The sequence below is a fragment of the Dipteris shenzhenensis genome, chromosome 8 (assembly GCF_047967505.1).
Source record: "Dipteris shenzhenensis isolate YYH24624 ecotype China chromosome 8, Dip_SZ_1.0, whole genome shotgun sequence".
In the NCBI taxonomy this organism is placed as follows: domain Eukaryota; kingdom Viridiplantae; phylum Streptophyta; class Polypodiopsida; order Gleicheniales; family Dipteridaceae; genus Dipteris; species Dipteris shenzhenensis.
The window spans coordinates 5767213-5773110 of NC_141603.1; the positions used below are offsets into that span (position 1 = coordinate 5767213).

General features: G+C 42.4%; 1 long non-coding RNA gene across 1 annotated transcript; it reads right to left on the reverse strand.

Annotated features, from left to right (window-relative positions):
- Positions 1-2867: 2867 nt before the first annotated feature.
- LOC147899019 (uncharacterized) lies at positions 2868-4880 on the reverse strand. The gene is made up of 4 exons (XR_015541419.1): positions 4434-4880; positions 4284-4344; positions 4119-4205; positions 2868-2879 (listed from the first exon to the last, which is right to left on the reverse strand). It is a non-coding gene; the product is annotated as an uncharacterized LOC147899019 (long non-coding RNA).
- Positions 4881-5898: the final 1018 nt, after the last annotated feature.

Below are 5898 nucleotides of genomic sequence, written 5' to 3' on the forward strand. Positions count from 1 at the left end.
CCTAAAGAAATACTACAACCGATGAAGCTTCTAGCTCTTGACACGGTGGCCATTGGAAATTTTGACTTTGGAACCATATAAAAATGAAATTTGCTTAGAATACAACCTCAAGGTGAGAGGTGGAAAAGATGGCCCTATTCATGGTTATATTGACTCCTCATTAACTATGAAATGTTTTTTTTTTTTTTAAAGAAACTTCTATTAAGTATTGAAGAAAACCATTAGAGCAAGCTCCATACGGGAATACGGGATACACCATGCAAATTGGCATGAAAAGCTCAAGAGCCAAAAAGAAAGGATTGGGGCTGATAGTGCCATCTCAATCCGGTAGCAACCTCCGAGAAAAAGGGAGAACCCCTCCAAACTCAAAGAAATACAGTCCTCCTAGAAGAGGCTGCCCATGAAGGGCCCTGCATGCTAGCCCATATGGCTATCAAAGTGTGAACTGTGTCACTCCAAATACCAGTGAACACCTGTGATGGGTGTATCTGGGTGTCATCCAAGGCCTCTGTGCATCTAGATCTCCAAATGTACCAAGAGGAAATGCTAGCCAAAATCTCCCAAGAGGTGTCCACTGAATCATGTGAAGCTCTGAAAGGAATATGTGGTACATCCTGAAGAGAACAGGGCTCTATCTCCTATCGGCAGATCGAGAGTGCCCAAGAAGAAGGCTCATCTTCATAAAACACCTGGGGCCTAGTAAGGGATAACCATGCAACCGAGCCCCAAGTCATGAAGAAAGGGAAGTATGAAAAATGCTAAGTATCCGAGCAACTCCTTTCCAAAAAATTCTCGCTTGATTGCAGTCCCAAAGGCAATGTCGCACTGACTCCTCTGCAGAATGATAACGAGGGCAAGTGGGATCAGCCCCAAATCGTGATCTCCACAGGTTCATTGCAATCCCTCCATGAATAGAAAGCAAAAAGAAAAGAGTGATCTTTCTATTTCTAAGGGATTTCCAAAGCCTCCTCCAGAAATTCCTATGCAAATCTGCACTGATGAAGAAGCTATCCCAATGGGAGGGAGGGAGGGAGAGAGGGAGGGTGTTGTTCCAACTTGAAGAATGCTTTGATTGATTTAGAGGAGGGAGGGAGGGAGGGAGGGAGGGAGTGGAGGGAGGGACATATTTACTTGGGGGAAGTAGCAAGGAGCAAAATTTGGGGGGGGAAGAGAGGGGTTTTTTGACGTACATGGAGATTTTTGTATCTATAGAGTAAATGAGTGCATTTTGTAGATGAGTGTTATGGTTAGCGAGGGAGAAGAAATGTAGAAAGAGATAAGGGGATATAGTTAACTCTGGATAGTGAGAATGACTACAAGTAAGGGGGGGGGCAAAGGGGAAGACGGCAAAAACATAATTTTTTTAAAAATGGAAAGAGATAAGTTAAAAGATGAAGATCTAGGAGAGGAAGGGGGGGGAAGTGAAGGATTATAGGTACGTTAGGATCATGGCAAATTAGATGGGAAGTGATGGAAAAAAGGGGGAAGGAGAGACTATAAATAGAGAAGGGGAACCGAGGGGGGGGAGGAGAAATACGAGTAAACTTAAAATAAAAAAGAAGGGGAAAAATCAATTTAAAGATTTTTATAAAAAGAGAGAGATGAGGGGGGGAAGAGAAAGAGTGAAAGAGGGTAGGGAGAGACACAAATTAAGAGATAAAAGAGGGAGGAGGGAGAGAAAGAGAGAGAATAAAAAGTCTTGCCGCCAGAGGAGAGAGTAGAGAGTAGGGAGGGAGCTAGAGAGTAGAGAGTAGAGAGTAGGGAGGGAGCTCCTGAGGAGGGGAGAGAGAGAGAGAGAGATAGAGAATGAGAAATGAGAGAGAGAGAGAGAGAGAGAAAATGAGAAATGAGAGAACGAAAATAAAAAAAGTTTGGGGGGGAGAGAATTAATAAGGAAAGAATTAAATAACAAGGGGGGGGGATGGAAGAAAGGAGAAAATTAGAGGAGTGATAAGAGGGGGGTGTGAACATAATAAAGCACGAAGCATTAAACTAGATGTAACCTTTGAATCCATTCCATGAGGATATGTGACGGGCAAGAGTCTCATAGCTGATGTGATGGGTAGCGTCGCCAGCAATGAGGGAGAAGCTTAAAGTGGCAGGTTGCACAAATCGAAGTGAGATCAAGTCGTGAGGCAATAGGTATATGAAGCAAGTGTACAAACAAAGTTCACGCTATCTCTGACGCTGACAGTCCCACGATGGGCTCACGGATTCTAGCAAAATGGGCAGTGCAACAGTCAAGGATGGAGCAGTAGTTATAGGCGGGAGCCACGGGAATGCACTGCCTAGTTTAGATAGGGAGAAGCAAACAGAGGTCTTAGGCAGGAGTAGGCTGGCAAGGAGGGTAGGTACGCAGATCATGGGAGATAAGCTAAGTAACCGAGGCTCTTGTAACAGAATATGTGCTCAAGAGTGACAGGGAAGAAGTGAAAGAGACGATCGCCAAGCTAGAGAAGGATGCGCCCACTGCACAATGGTAAGGCACCAGCAAACTGTATGCAAGAAAGGAGGTCCACTGTAAGCTCGCTTGTGAGCACAGCCCACAGCTAGTACAGTAGCAACGGCTGCGAACCCAGCTTCCACCACTTAAGAAGAGATTAAGAGAACAAGCTGAACTGAAGAGACGCATTAGTGAGCTAAGAAGAAGCACCGAGGACCGGGAGAAGAAACGCTATGCAAGTGGTGAACTCAAAGTACGAAGCGACTAAACAAAGCTAAGGGGAAGAGTAAGTAACCAAGAGTTTGTAGAGGAGGTCCGTAAGAGGAGGCATTGACATAGAGGTGGCTAAGAGAAGGGCAAGAACCAAGAGAAGAGACCACAAGAATGGTAGAGGAGAGTCTCCCAATAGAAAGGGAGCAATCCATCAGAGCGAGACCTGCCAATACGCAGACAAAGCAAAAACAAATAGTAACCATGAGTCGAGCAAGGTGGGAAGAATACCAATAGTCAGCCACATCAAGTGAGAAGGAGACCAAAAAAGAGCAGCAATTTGAGAGTCACGTACTCTGAGAGTGGCAACCTCTGAGGTGGCAACAACTGAAAGTTGTGAAAGGGGAGTCACAACATAGAATAAGACCATCAAAGCAAGCAAACAAGGAACCAAGGAGTCGGATGGACGGTGAGGTACACATGCATAAGCAGGCTAGCACCTAAAGGAAACCAAAATCTAGAGAACACATTGCAGTCCCATAAATGGGACCCAAAACACAAGGCCCAACTAGGCTAGACCAAAAGCTGCAAGTATGCGGCAAGGTCTTGTAGGTGAAGTGACCATCAAAGAGCAATCCAAGCAGATAAACAGAATAAAAGGGTACATAGGTAAGATGAAGCAAACGGGTAGGTGTAGATAGGTAAGAGCACACAAACAAAGTTGTAACACCATAGATCAAGGGAGAGAATAGGAGTGGTTAGCATATCATGCAGTTTACGTAAGAGTTCCACAGAGAGAGCATGATAGGCCAACTGCACAGAAGCCATGAGAGATTGGGAGGGAGTAGGAAGAGGAGTAGTAGGAAGAGAAGGAGGAGCGGCCGTGAGGAATGAGTTGCAGAATGGGGAGACGATGATAGTTTGAAATGGGAGGAAGCACTTTAGGAATAGGAAGCACCATCTTCCTAATAAATGTCCACCATGTGCACCATAAAGTAGGCCAAGGATGATACCCACTAACCTTTTTTTTTTAATATCTATCCGTAAATTACTTAAGTAGGGCACAAATCTATTGGTTCTTAAATACCCATAAGTTCAATCATAATTCTATAGGGTGGTAAATATTCTTGTAGAGCAGAATTTGAGGGGGGAGGGAGTAGTGATAGGGAAAGAAAAGAAAACATAAGCAATTTGACTCCCACTAATAGATGAATTAGAAAACATTTTTGCTCATTAAATCCTCTTAAGGTATGGATTAGCATTTAGTAAAAATTGTCATTAAAAAAGGGCGTTGGCTAGTGTGTTGTGAACAAATGTGTTTGTGTGTAAGTTGGTGTGTGTGGGATAAAGAGTGTGTGTGTGTGTGTGTGTGTGTTCATTCGTCGTGCATGCATGGATGTACTATGTAATATGCTATACACACACACACACACACACACACACACACATATACATATATATATACATTGGAGGCCACACCCTTTGCTGATTGCATGTTAAATGTGGGTCTTTGTCCTATCCTCCTCATAGCCATAGCATGGAAAACATAAGACTATTCAAAAAAGCATGAGTCAATTTCTATGTGATTTATGATATAGAAGTAGAAGCAAACATACATCTAAAGACTCACCTTCACACCAATCCCAAGTGTGTCTGAAATGCCTTGAGGTTCCATGCTTTGTACTATCCATCTGCTTGAAACAAAACAATATGTACTAGAATCAGACCCTAGCCTATAACCCACAAGACTTCATGAAGTGTTCAACACAAATAAATTCACCTACAAGCCACCTCCATTTTTAATCTTACTGCATAGCGCTCCACAGTAGGCAGAGTAGATGGAGAACAGAAAACCAAAGTCCACCCATTGTCATCCATCACAGTTGCAGCAACGGCCAAGGAAGAGGAGATATGATCTTCTGTGATAACATTCCAAGGTGGAACCTCTCCTTTACCACCTGTAGCATACCCTGTGGGAAGATCCACAATGCAACAGTCCACACTCCATGTGCATTGTTTAGAGTTTTGTTTCTTCCCTTATTGGTGTAGAAGTGCAAAAAAATCGTGTAATTCTTGATATCCATCTGCAAGCTGTGATTGCACTATCTCTTTGCCCAATTTGATATAGTCAAACTCCCATACCTTTACCCAACTCCTAGGTATGAGGGGATGTTTCCAATGTGGTAAAAAAGACAGTGGAACCCAAATAAATTCAATGGAGAAAGGCTTTCTCACTATCGCAGAGTCATCAACTTCGGAGTATCTGCAAACATAATGCATATCAAATGACAATACTAGACTAAAACTTCAACAAAGATTTTGTAGCTTACCATCTCCATCCAAGTCGGTATTCTTCCTTCTCCCTGGTTTTGCAGGATCAGGATTCCCTATATTTTCCTTTTGTTTCTCCACTAACATCTTTTGTTGCTCCTCTAGATTTTTACGTTGCTCCTTCGTCATGTCTCCAGAGGATCCAGAATCAGATTTACATTGACCTTTCGCATGCCTTATCAAGAAACCCATGGAGCAAGTCAATCACAAAAAACTAGTTAAGAACAAGAGGCACATAAATAACCAACATGAAAAATATACCTCTCTAGCATTAGTGCCTCCTCCTCCACACACTTTCCACTACTCATCTCTATCCACCATGGACAATGCCTTCTCTCCCACTCTGAAAGCCTTGTAGTTCCTTTTGCAGTCATGTCCTCACAAAAGACTTTATGTGTGTACATGCAATATATAGGAGGATTGAGCACTATCCATGCCTTGCAAATAGATGGAATGGTCTATATCTTTTTTGTTTCTAGCAAATGAAGAATAAACCTATTCAAAACCCAGGCAGTTGAAAGCATAAGAACACTATGAAATAGAAATTCAAGAATGAGGCAATGAAAGATGAATGCTTACCTATAAACAAAAGTGTAATTTTGGCAGTTGTGTCTTCATATGGCAAGGACCATAATTTGTGAAACCAATCTTTGCCATGTGCAGGATTTATTATTGACAAAATCTATGAAAACCACACAAAAGAAATTCAGGGTGACATTTGAAAGCAATGCATAGTAATACTAGACAAAGGGAAATGCACACTCACCCTGTGCACCTTTCTCTTGTATGTTTGAGTGACTGTTCTTTTAATACCAGCTATTTTAACAACTCTTTCATCTTTATCCATTCCAAGACATAGCTTCTTACAAGCTGCTTCAAAATCAGATTTCCACTTGCCCTACAAAAGCAAGTAT